The following is a 12,088-nucleotide window of genomic DNA, read 5'->3' as shown; positions in this document are numbered from 1 at the left end:
TCCTCCACATAAGTCACAATGTTATCAAACTTCAACAGAAATTAACAACGTTAGTGGAAAAGGATATGTGCAGCTGCAAGAATGTCTACTTTTGCATTAGAAGAAAAGGTTATGTCACTGACAGGGTTTAGGGTAAAAAAAGAATGTGCATGCATGAGTGTACATGTGAGAGAGGTAGAGAAATCTGTATCTGTTGTAAGAAAGGTAGAGAAATCTGTATCTGTTGCTGTGTCTGTTGCAAGTAGCTGTACAGGTATGAGGTGCTTCCCTGGATTATGTGGGGCATGATCTTTTGGTGAAGCAGACTGAAACATCAGCTCATATTATAATCATGAGTTACATGCAATAACAGTGTGGGCTATTATTTACTGCAGCATGATTTGTTATCTTGTTGTTTTCTAGCTATAATTTGAAGATGTACAAAACATAGCTGATGCTAACAAAGTACTATAGATCTTTTTATGTGACCAGCTGTAAAGTCAACCATCAGCCTTAGAATTCATAATTTTTCTTCCCTCTCCACCAACGATCGCACTAGTAATTTGGTGTATTTTTTTACATCTTGTTCAGCAACTCACCAGTCCTACATATTTTTGTTTAAATGTTAGGTAGAAAACAGTCTTTCAAACATTTTTGACATATTTTAAATACATGTGAATATTATAGGTCCATGAAGATCTATGTACATCAACTTCTCTCTTTCTCTCTCTCATACACACACAGAGGAATGAAATTTAATATCATTGGAAGACATGGGCAGAAAATATAAAATTATCTGTCTTTATTGTTAGATATCTATTAGACTGCTTGACATCTACCACATTATCTTCAACAATATGTAGCCAAAAAAAAAAGATACAGACTACTTTTTGTGTGTCTTTGTGCACAAATATGCAGATGCACAAAAGCTTGTGAGAATGCATGTAAACACACATATCCATGGGTACATGATGAATTTACAGCATCACAGAATGTCTACATGCACTCAGTATTACAACTTTTCTGCTGTGTAGCACCACCAGCAACAAGTATGAATATTTATATAGTTCATTCATCCAACAAGAAGTTTCTCTGAAACTTTATGATGGAATAACAGTCTAATCAACATCTAACTCCCACCACCACACATTCGACCTGTGGCTGCAGTATAACATCAGCAGCATATTATTTCTGAGCACCACTTGTGAATGCGGAAAAAGTAAAAGTAAAATATATTATCTGTAGTTGTTTTTGTTTTTTTGAAAAAGATGACACCTATAAAAACAGCAGAAAATCAAGCCATGGTTAGGATGGCAAAAGAAAACAAATCTCTCCAATTCCTCCCTAATATCCCACCCCAAAAGGTACACAAAAAACCCCCAGAAAAATACAAATGTGTAACACTGAAAACAAAACGTCAACAACACAATCAGTCATTTTATAATAATAGTTAAAGTAATAAAACCTGTGATTTACCTAGCACATAATCACACAAAGAAGCATGCTCTAAGGGCATAAGTAGGAGACATGGATAGGGTATGAAGGATGAAAGGAGAAACAACTATGCATATAAGTAATAAAAGACAAACATAAAGATCCAAAGAGGAATCAGGGAGCAAATAATAAGGCATAAGGCATAAAGAAAATAATAAAGATGGAAAGTGTCATAAATCTGCAGAGGAAAATGTGCAGGTGGACTAGTCAAATGACTATAATCATAACTATTGATGAATATGCTGATTGGTGTAAGGAGTAATGCCCATGGAACAGATGTGTTTTTGGTGCACATTTAAAGAATTTGATGGTAGGTAGATAGATGCAAACATGGAAGGATAGAAAATTCCACTGTTTTGCAGTACAGTAACATTGCATAAAGGTCTGCATTTAACCAGAGTCAACATCACTATTAGGCATCACCGAATAAAGACTATATCAAGGTGATAACAAACTGGGATCAAAGATATATCTTCAAAGATCTATGAACCTACCATGTAGAGCAGAATGAAAACTGTCAAGCTGATAACAAACTAAGATCAAAACTATACCTTCAAGATCTGTGAGTCTGCCATGTAGAGTTAGAATGTCTTACCACAAGGAAATACCAAATGAAGTTAAAAATGTTAAGAGAAATTCTTCAGGAGGAGAATATCATTCTCTACTCTGTGGCACTGATGACAATCTGATAAACTGATATAGATTATATAGTGCCACAGAGTAGATTATGCAAGGTTGAATATCGGGGCAAACTTTAACAAGAGAGAAGGGGACATTACATCTTTCAAAGATTTCCAAAGTTGCATGCACTTAGTATGAGTAACATGCTCTTTTAAAGGATTCAATTTACATCCTTTAAAATGAAATATAAAATACAAATAAAAAAAATAGCTTAAGTTAACAGTAGCTGTATGTATCTCAACTTTCAACATATGCATAACCAGTCCATGGCACACCACTTCTTCACCACCCACATATACACAAACTCTCAGACATTCCTTATCCTTGTCGAAACACACATGTACAATGTGTTTATCCAGCCAGGCACCAAGTAATCTCAGAAGACAGGGATTTTGTTTCGAGGCTGTAGAGTTATGTCGTCATCTAAAGTCAGCAAGATCTGCATAAAAAATATTCCATATGATACAATTATAGTGTGGAGAAGAATGTATGATACAATTATAGTGGGAACAGAAGTAGGATGCAGTTATAGTGGGGAACAGAATGTAGGATATGAATTTAATGTTTTCACATCACAAATAAATTTGATATTTCTCTTAAACCAATTATCATGCTTAAATTTTTTTTGGTTCCATTCAACTTGTAAAATGGTAATAATATTCCTATTCATCAATATTGAGTTCCTCTTGACCCTTCCTTGTGTAGTGTGTTACCAAAGCAAGGATATTAAATGGTGTGTCTTTAGGTAGTCTACCAACACTGTACCAACACTGTCCCAAATGTGTTCCCCAATTAAATCTTTCCTCACTAGCTACTCACTCTCCTTACCAGGAAAGAAAAGAACATGCTGATAGCAGACAGGAAATGCCATACATCGTGGGCATCATAGAAATCCAGAAGCACACATGGTCGATTTTTTTCCCGGGACAGAGCTGGCGACATCTGAAATTGTACGTTAGTCTCTAAGCTAGAGACATCTGAAATTCTAACAGTTTAAAAGCTAGTGATTGATAGTACTAAACTGACATAAACTAAGAAAGAACAGACAATTTTTTTTTAATTTGCAACTGATAAAGAATACTAAAGTTTTTGCCAGCACAAGAAATTCTTCCCAAAAAGCTAATGCTGCTAAATAACTAAAATGTTTAAAATATTTTTTTTCTATGCTGATGTGAGGACATGACCATAGGAGTTACTATACCACCAATGAAAATGTCCTTGCTAAAAACAAATTCAAAACAGAGATTTAGCTTACTTGGTTAGTTCCCTCCCCCTGATTACTCACCGAGCATATTCTTCGAAGGCCATTATGTCAACTGATGACCAGTTTTATACTATTCTCAAAGCCATGGCAAAGAGGAAGATGGAAAGGATCATTAAGTCTTGATGATGAAGAGTTTACTTCAAAATTTTATTTTTTCTTTAACTTTACTTGACGATATGACCATAGGAGAGTGGATAGCTGAAGCTTAAAACAGCCACTGAGGCTACGCTTGGCAAAGCTACACAGCATGGGTGAACAGTCCACAAAGCAAATGGCAACTGTGGCACAGACTGCTAGGACCAATTCCTACATTCAGCTGGCAGCCTAAAAGGTTAAGCCATCATGTTTATAAATTTGATGTATACTGTCCAATGTAGCATTAAGTAAAACACAATGAATGAAACAACATTTATGCCAATTTACGTTTGGTACAAGAGAAAAGTGTAAAACAGCACATGCTAGATTTGCTACAAAAGCTTGTATGTACTGCCCTACTCCGGCACTGTAATATGTGACTCACCCCTACAGAATGAGTTGTTGGAAATTTGAGATTTTGGAAATTGTGTATTTTTAAAGTGTTCAAGTTTTGATCTTTCTTTTGATACTAAAGTTGGCACAGTGTCGACTCTATAGTCCCTTTTCTGGGCTGCTATGACTAAACTGCTCTGTGCAAATTAAGAATCATTTCGTGGTGGCAAGTCACGTATCTAGCTTCTCTCCCTAGCAAGGATACATGCCAGACCTGGAAGCTGATGACTTGCAAAACTCGCACCCTGCAGCAAATCATCCCAACCATTAGATATCATTGGTAGTTGAGCAGTTCCTATGGTGATGATGATGATGATGATGTAGTTTTATAGCGCGCCAGTATCCGCATCACAAAGATGCGCTCAATGCGCGGTAATCCCAGCAGCCACCAAACTGCAGGTCAAATGAAAACTTCAAAAAAGTTTAAACAAGTGAGTCTTCAGATGTTTCTTGAAAGATCCAATACTATCAGACTCCTTGGTCGAGAGGGGAAGCGAGTTCCACAAAAGCGGGGCTACATTGGAGAAGGATCTGAAACCCGCAGTCTTCTTATTAGCATTCCCTGACTGAACACTCGGTCGTTCAAGTCTGAAGTGTGCTGCTGAACGAAGGTTCCGCTGGGGTTGGTAACAGCGAATGAGTTCTTGCAGATAGGCAGGCGCAAGTCGTGAAGACAGCCATAGGTTAAGGTTAACAATTTATGCTCAATTCGCTTCTCCACAGGAAGCCAATGTAGGTCACGAAGTACAGGAGTAATATGGTCAGTTGTTTTCTTTCCTGCCACTATCCTCGCAGCCGTATTCTGCACTCCTGTAGCCTCGACAACTCGCTCTTTGAAATCCCCCAGAGCAGCTGTTGGCATAGTCTAATGTAGAACCGATGAGGGACACAGCAACTGCATTTGCAGTCTTCTTATTAAGCTGGGTCGGAGTCGTCCAAGAGTGCGGATATGGAAATAACACGCCTTGACTACAGAACTGACATGATCAGACATAGTTTAGAATGATTTGTCAACATAGAGTCCAAGGTTCCGTACGGAGCTGGGAGAGAGGAATTCTAGCTTGACCCACTTGGATGGAGTCTAGAGAGACTTTACTAAGGCTAAGCTTGAACCACATAGCATCGCCTCTGTCTTCTCATCATTAAGCTTGAGTTTATTCCTCAGCATCCATGACTTGACCTCTAAGCAACAATCTTCTACAGCACAACGCCTCACGCACCGACTCACTGTCAGTACTAAATGAAAAATAGAGTTCAGTGTCATCTGCAAACATCTTACGTTCACATTATGCTTCTCAATGAGAGGACCAGCTGAGATGTGTAAATAGAAATAGAACCGGGCCCAAAACAGAGCCCTGCGGGACACCGCACAGCAGTGGAACTGTCACTGAAGAAGCTTGATTGACCATCACCCTTTGTGTGCGATCACTGAGGTAGGAATGGAACCACTGCAAGGCGGAACCACCAATGCCCACCTCCATCTGGAGACGAGTTAGTTAGAGGGAGTGATCAATGACATCGAAGGCCGCACTCAGATCAAGGAGGACCACAAGATCACTTTCCCAGCATCCGCACTGCACAGAAGATCGTTCATAAGACGCAGAAGGGCTGTCTCACAGCTGTGCTTGGGTCTATACGCCGACTGGAATTTATCCAATAAGCTGTAGCGGTCCAGGTGGAATGTCAACTGCTGAGCAACGACACGCTCCACAAGTTTCGAAACAAAATGGTCACATTGTAAGTTGAAGGAGACAGCCATTTAACCCTGTGTGGTCATTTGTTTAAGATCAGACATACTGTGTACATCTGCACACTGTTCAAGCTGAACCTCCAGGATGTTTATGTTTATTAAAAAATCAAATTTTTACATTAAGCTATTACAATTTTAAATACATGTACACAAATAGAGGAAGAGGTCTGTAATTTTCTTACCTTCCAAGATGACAGATGGTGAAAGAAAAAGTAGAGAGCAAAGGCCCATGTTGATGCTGGCAGCAACAATACACAGGACTGTTAACAAGTTGATCTTCTCGCCGCTCACCAACTTATTACAGATACAGAAGTACACAATAATACAATACACAGGCTGTTAACAAAATGATCTCATCAACTTATCACATAAGTACACACACATATGAATCCACCTGCAAACCCACACTGGTTTTGCAAAAAACATCTCACTTCTTTCATCTAAACAACTGAAAAATATAAACGTTATAAATTATTCAAGACAAAGGTCACTGAAAAAAGTGACAGGAAATGTATTAACAATCACATACATATAGTTTGTGCAAAAGCCCCAACAATCCCAAAAAAAACCAAATAACATTTATCAGGACATAAAAATTCTTAAATCTGATGGTTAGAATCCTATCCCTCCTTAAAAATGTAAAGATTGCTTGTCAATGGATGGAAATGAACAAAGAAAACAAAGAATTTGCTGTAAAAAAACTGCCAGTGGATACTTTGGAGCCAGGACAATCAATCGAAACATGTATCACACTAAAACTTCCTTTACACCATGGACAAACTGGTGGTGTAGTTAACCTTGTAAGAGTGTCCTTGCATGGCATAGGTGTGTCCTAACTTTTAATCTAGTAAGGATCCACCCCTCCCGCATTACAGCAGGATGGCATGAAGATAGGTGGTCGGAAAGATAGGGAAGGGTGGCATATATAATTTATTTTGGCCCTGAGTTTCCCAGGTGTTGCCATAGGGACTGAATGTACGGTCAAGAAGATAGGTTTATAGTCTGATATCAGCGAGATGTAATTTGCCAGGATGGTGCAGAGGCACCCAAACATGTGGAGCCCTTGATGGTGAAATATGATTGAGAATTTTGAGGTAGAACTCTCAAGGAGAACAATAGATGATGGATCCATAGTCTAGCTTGGAGCGGACCAGGACACGATACAGACGAAGCAGGACCGTGCAGTCTGCCCCCAGCTGACAAGGCCAACTACTCTGAGAATGTCCAGCCTTTCTGACAAGAAAGGGGTAGAGATCTGATATGAGGTAGAAAAGACAGTTTATGGTCAAAGATGACCCCCAACAAATTTTACTTTCTGGACCACTTGAGATACCGTGCCATTGACAGAATAGTAGATGGGTTTGGAAATTAACCTCTCAGTTTGCAAAAGTGGATGCGCATACTGACTTATAGGTCACCCACCTTTGTACAGCGTTGCGCACAGTTTGTAGCTGGCTTTTGAGGCATGGTCAGGATTGCCTCGAATGCAGCGCGAGCAAAGTCATCCACATATAATTAAGGCCTCCAACCTGGACAGATTTCAGATTGAATCTATTTTGATGCTGAAAAGAGTTGGAGAAAGAATGCTGCTCCTGAGGGACACCCATTCCTGTTCCTGAGGATCAGTACATGGTTAGACCCAACTTGCACTTGAAAGAGGTGATGCGAAAGAAAATTCTTGATGAAGAGTGCATAGGGTCCCGGAAGCCAAGGGCAAGAAGGTCAACAGATATACCTTGCTTCCAGGTTAACGTTGTAGCCTCACCAAATACAAAAAAAACCCACCTAAAACATGTTCTTTGTCGACAAATTCATCCCTGACAAAAGTTTCAAACGGACCAAATGGTCCAAGGTGCTGTGCTTTTTCTGAAGCCACACTGCAGGCTGAAGAGGAGACTTGAGATTTGATAGATGCCAGGTGAGCTGTGCATTCACCATGAGTTCAAGAGTTTTGCGCAGACAACTACTAAGAGCGATAGGACGGTACGAGTTGGGATCGAGATCTTGCCAGGTTTGGGGATGGGCACCACAACTGCCTCTCTCCGGAAACAGCCGGACACCCATATAAAGTTAAACGATGTCTAGAACAGGGGTCTCAACACGCGGCCCGACGGGCCGAATGCGCCCGCGAAACATTTTTGTGCGGCCCTCGGCCACGTCCGCGGTGTATATGTATGTTGTGCTTGCGTGTTAATTCCCGCAGTGAAAATTACCCCGTTATTAGTGACAGAGACAACGGTACTTATTTCAATACAATCTAACTGCCTGTGCATGGTTAATAAACTACACTAATGTTATTAATAATTATAAAACTTTTTTTATTGCATTTAACTGCAGTGACATAGTTTTCGTAAAATTTATATGTAAAAAACATTTTCCATTTTCGTGTGCGCCCGCTGACTGGCTTGTTACTTTCCACGGCCGGCCCCAGCTAATATGAGTTTGAGACAACTGGTCTAGAAGGAGAGCGGACGAGAGAAGGAGAGAGACCTGTGGGAAGATGAGTCAGTAGTTTTGAGTAGAAAATGATTGTCGGCCCGTGCAGATCCTTGCACTTCTGAAGGGGCCTGCTGCGAGTTGCAGAGACAGAAAGGGTAGGATCGTAACTTTTGCGAGTTATCGGGATAACAATGTTTCACGTAGCAGAAGATTCTGATTACAGATTTTCAAGCATTGGAATCTGGAAAGTTTACTGCGCGAAGAGGAGGAACTTGCTGAGCATGTGGTCGATGATTAAGGAATTAGACATTCATGCTTGTGAGACAGAAATTGCTCAAACCTGCAGATGCCTTATTGACATTCTTCGATTGACCCTTTCCCTTTCCGCACAAGTGCTTCGCTCATGGCATTACGCCCATCACCGCTTGGGGAAGTGGATGATGTGAAGGACTTAGTGCTGACTATATTCATAACTCTGCTATGAGCAAGGTGTTCTTGCCTGTTTAAACCTAGTATAACGAGGCGATGAGGCTCTATTTACGTTTAATAACTTTAATTCACCTTTTCAGGATGTGGGGTTGGTCAGAGGCAATGGTGCTGGCGGACCCTTCTTTTCCAAGTGTGGTTGTGGCCATTCTACTGCCCTCTGTATTACCAAGGGCATTGTGACGCGCTATTACAAGAGGCTGCTTGCAGACGAATCCTGTGTTGATGGCGATTTCATTTAAAATTGAGGTGAAAAGTTAGTAGTGATGCACTACGTGGAATCATTGCCAAGATCTTTACCTGCAAATTAAAAACTAGAACTTCGAAGGAGCCCGGTGTGGGAGCATAGGGTCTTAGAAGGCAGCAATCTGCCTTAAGATTCGTTACCTCATATAGATTACGTCCTGCTCAGACATGTTCAAAAAGTTTAAATGTATGAAAAAGTGGTCGTCAATGCGCACAGGTTTCGTCATGTTATCAGCCAGTTATATAATCTATTAACCCTGTGCTGGCTGACTTCACTGTGATTACCTGCGATTCTGCTTGCACTGTGTTACTGCCTTCAGGATGGGAAGCTAGCTGTAGCGTCTACTGTAGCCGTGTCACTACATTACTACAAAATCGTTACGGCCGGTCTAAAATAAAAGTATTTTGTATAGCCGCAGCTCTATTTAGAAGTAGTCGCGTTCAAAAGTTAGTTGGCTACTTGTTCTACGACCTATTCATTTCGACCGCTTGTCAGCAAGACGACGCAGCCACTTGCTCTCAACGTGCTCGGTGTTGTGACCAAGAACACCCACGTGGTGCTCGCATGGCTCAGTTAACTCGCAAGTACTTGTGTCGTCCATATGGCGGCAAGCGATTTGTCAGTATTTTTTTTCTTGAGAGTAACGATAATGGACGTTACCCATCAATTTTCGGGAGCTATTACTTGACAATTCTTTACATTTTTTTGCGCACAGTCAGCAGATAGCTGGCTATACTTTCATGCTTAAGAAAGTTGCGGAAACCGGGCAGTTAGATCGCAGGCAGGAAAATACGGGCGAACCAAATGTTGGAAGGTTAAGTTTTATACTGTTTTTGTTTTTTTTTCTTTGTTTTCTTCCCCTTTTTTTTTGTTGTTTAACTAGGTCCTTTATTTTAAGTAGGGTGATGTGATCCACATTAATAATCTTTGTTCTGGTCACAGATACCTCATTATTATTTTCATGTGCTCTAAATTGCTATTGTGCATTGTGTTTCTAGGAATTAGATGTTGCTGAGCTGAAGAGAAAAATTGTTGGGTGAATTGAGAATGTGGAGCATGTATGCATCATGCAATTGCTGGATCTGCTCATCGAAAGGCAAGTTTTGCCAAGCAGTGCTGCGCGTTGAGGAGATCTGTTCAGTCTGGGGGCAGGTACTTACTTGCATGACAAAGCTGGCGCACTAGGGTGCCAGAGCACTTCGGGCCAAATGTTCTGGTCAAGTTCAATTTCCTTGAAGGACTGGAAAGCATAGATGATTTGCGTTTTAACCAGCTATTCACACATTACCACACTAAGTCTTAAAAGGTTGTTTTAATACCTTTGCATTTTGTTGTTAATATGAGTTTGGTGGTCTCAGATCAGAGAATAAAGGTCCAATGTATATAAAACAACCAGTTCTTGTGTTAGGCAATTGTAATATGTTTTGTGTGTACTCTTGATGTTTGTGTATGTTGCCTTACAGCCATTGCTGGCTACAGCTAACTTTTTATAACACCACCCTTTTAAAAGTAGTCCAAAGAAGCTGGCTACTTATAAAGTAGCCAAAAGTAGCCTGGCTATACTTTTGGTAAAAATTGTAGCTGTTAGTGTAGCCGGCATACATTTTGAAATAAAGGTAGCTGTTCCTAGCTGATCGTACAGGATTAAAGTTGCTTGCCATCCCTGGTTTACTGTTCTGGACGACATAAAGTGTTAGAACTGTCTATTCAAAAGGTAGAGTGAACACTGTTTTCCATAAAAAAACACTGCTCCTCGTGTCAAGTCGGTGTGCCCGTCTAAAGTTCCCCAAAAAAGGATGGGAGGCAGGAAGTTGGGTCAGAAGACCCTCAAACGATGCTGTTGGCGTTAAGAAAGATTTAGACACAAGCTACTACAGTGATAGTCTTCTGTCTCTTGGGTCAACCCGTGCTAGCAACAGCCCTGATAGAGGAATGTGGTATATGATTAACAAAAGGTGTGAGCACTAGAAGAGCAGGTCCCTCTGAAGGGCAACTCTGTTCTGCGAGTCGCTGACGTAAAACTTAGATACCTTTAAGAATAAAGAGGTAGAGATGTCTCTGTAGTGCTATTTATATGTAAGGCGAGAAACGAGATGCTACAGCATCGGAATTCTTCAAGTTCGACTCCACTAGAGACGTCCGGGCCAAAGAAGGTGTTAATATGATGGCTATCACTAATCGCGTCAGGGGACCTCAACCTCGCAGAGATCCCATCTCTCCTGTACACGATTATCACAATGCAGGGCCTATCAGGAGGCACAGAGGGAAAAAATAAGGAAAATGGCAATAACAATGGGAAGACATAAGACACAAGGGGCAGGAGGGGGACCCAATTGTGTTTTACGCCGTGTCACGTCAGCTGATAGGCTATTATTACGGCAAACGCAGACCAGCCCTGTGGAACCCAGATGACACGTGGCAGAGAAAGATCCAGCTGTTGCCCGAGTATCGCAGAAATTGTGACTCAGGGCAGCCAACCTTCACTGTATTGGTGACAGGCGCTAATTCGCCGCTTAATGTTGCCGGCCATCCGACGCACTCAGTAACAACAAGGGGAAGAGAGCTGGGCCATTACAGACGTTAAGATAGAAGATAAAACTGTTAGTATGACACGGGAGTTTATGTTTGATTAGAAGAGATTAGATAAAAGGGCTGGGCCGTTCTGCAGCGCTCACGGACAAGGATCACTCACTCAGCATTCTTGGTTCTTATGCCAATTCTCTCACTGCAGCCTGCGCTGTCTGCAAGATTGTCTCCTCTTCTGGTGTGTTTTCCTAGATATTTTTTTTTGTGTGTATGGTTGCAATGATTATGAAGGATTACAGTTGCTCCTTACACTCCATCCACCACAAGTCAATCAAGTTGGATGTGAACAAGCTGCTACTACTTTAGGTGCTTTCACAGTTCACACGCGTGGATACCAGGAATATATCTCTGGCGCTTTCCAAGTACTGCAACGATCAGATTGACCCTAGCCACGCCTCTATGGCAACAGCTTAGGGCATACACAACCAGCCGGTTGATTGGTTGTTGGGGCTCACACCAAACCGGCCCATCTAGATAGAAATGCCTATGGCCAAAGGAGGTGTATTGGTTGATGATTCGCAATCTCATCAGGACGTCTAACTCTCCAGGATCCCATCCTCCCCCAACCACCGGGTTTGCCCTGCATGCAAGGCAGCGAGCGCCTAAGGGCGGCCACAGAGAGAAAATGACATCA

At 41.2% G+C, this 12,088-nt stretch overlaps 1 long non-coding RNA gene across 1 annotated transcript; it reads right to left on the bottom strand.

The window, feature by feature from the left end:
• Window positions 1-2,073: 2,073 nt before the first annotated feature.
• On the bottom strand, window positions 2,074-5,929 carry LOC112562154. The gene is made up of 3 exons (XR_003098798.1): window positions 5,879-5,929; window positions 2,983-3,096; window positions 2,074-2,593 (listed from the first exon to the last, which is right to left on the bottom strand). It is a non-coding gene; the product is annotated as an uncharacterized LOC112562154 (long non-coding RNA).
• Window positions 5,930-12,088: the final 6,159 nt, after the last annotated feature.

The sequence above is a fragment of the Pomacea canaliculata genome, linkage group LG4, assembly GCF_003073045.1.
Source record: "Pomacea canaliculata isolate SZHN2017 linkage group LG4, ASM307304v1, whole genome shotgun sequence".
In the NCBI taxonomy this organism is placed as follows: Eukaryota; Metazoa; Mollusca; class Gastropoda; order Architaenioglossa; family Ampullariidae; genus Pomacea; species Pomacea canaliculata.
This window is presented reverse-complemented; position numbering and strand designations above follow the sequence as displayed.